Genomic DNA, 1,288 nt, shown 5'->3' with positions numbered 1-1,288 from the left:
TTGTTATCTTTGAATAAGTAATGTGGGCAATATATGCACAAGGTAATATATGCAATGATAATAAAATTCAAACAATATAAAATGGTATACAGAGAGAGTAAGTCTCTGTCCCATCACTGACCCTGTGTATCTGCCCTCTCCTCAATGGCCATCACTTTATCAGTTATGTGAGTGTGTGTATGTGTGTGTGTATCCATTGAAAGATGTATCAGAGACCAATTTATCTGTTTTTCTATATTATCTCTATCCATATGTGATTTTATTTTACATAGATAGCAATATGGTATAAACATTTTTCTCCTTTTGCTTTTTAATTAATATTATAACTTGTTCATAGTTTCATATCATTTTTTTTTGTCCATTGAGGAATATTATTTGCACATCTAGTACATTCCTAGGAGAAGAATCCTGGGATTTTCTCTCCTGAGTATTTTCATCTTGCTTCTTCATGGTCCAGGATGCCAGCTAAGGTAAGTACAATGAAACCAAATTGGTGAGATGGGAGATTATTCTGTCATTTTTCTACATCTCTGAGCTGTACATCAAATCTGGGGCTGATCACTCCATACTTGTTTAATCTGCCCATGAGGTTCCCCAAAATTTTCCCAGTTCTATGATCATCAACAATTTCAAATTCGCCAATGTAACCATGGTTCATCGTTACAATTAGAAACTGGATGACTTTGAGGGGCGCCTGGGTGGCGCAGTCGGTTAAACATCCGACTTCAGCCAGGTCACGATCTCACTGTCCGGGAGTTCGAGCCCCGCGTCAGGCTCTGGGCTGATGGCTCAGAGCCTGGAGCCTGTTTCTGATTCTGTGTCTCCCTCTCTCTCTGCCCCTCCCCCGTTCATGCTCTGTCTCTCTCTGTCCCAAAAATAAATAAACGTTGGAAAAAAAAATTAAAAAAAAAAAAAAAAAGAAACTGGATGACTTTGGAGCATGGCCTGATAAGAACCTGGCATTTGCCTCTCTTTTCAGCATTGTTAATGCTCTTGAGAGCATCCACCAGGACATTCATGTGCACCATTATGGTGGCACAGACAGATGGTGGAAACAGTTTTCCTATCTTTTTTGAAAAACTGTTGAGCATTTTACTGTGACCCAAAAATGTATGGAGTACCTACGATGTTCTAAGTATTGCCTGGGAAGGAAAGATGAATATGACATGTTTCTGTCTCCCAGGGCTTATGTTCTGGTGGAAAAGAAGATATATCTCTGGGTGATTATAAAAAAGATAGGCTGTAGATGTGCTGTAAGAATGGTGGAAGAAGAGTTAAAAGAATGAAC

The 1,288-nt window shown here is 39.1% G+C and overlaps 1 pseudogene; it reads right to left on the bottom strand.

Moving 5' to 3' along the window:
- Window positions 1-394: 394 nt before the first annotated feature.
- LOC125168045 (40S ribosomal protein S15a-like) lies at window positions 395-1,040 on the bottom strand (annotated as a pseudogene).
- Window positions 1,041-1,288: the final 248 nt, after the last annotated feature.

This window comes from Prionailurus viverrinus, chromosome B3 (assembly GCF_022837055.1).
Source record: "Prionailurus viverrinus isolate Anna chromosome B3, UM_Priviv_1.0, whole genome shotgun sequence".
NCBI classification, from domain to species: Eukaryota; Metazoa; Chordata; class Mammalia; order Carnivora; family Felidae; genus Prionailurus; species Prionailurus viverrinus.
Note: the sequence above shows the minus strand (reverse complement) of the source record. Positions and strands in the feature narration are given on the sequence as shown.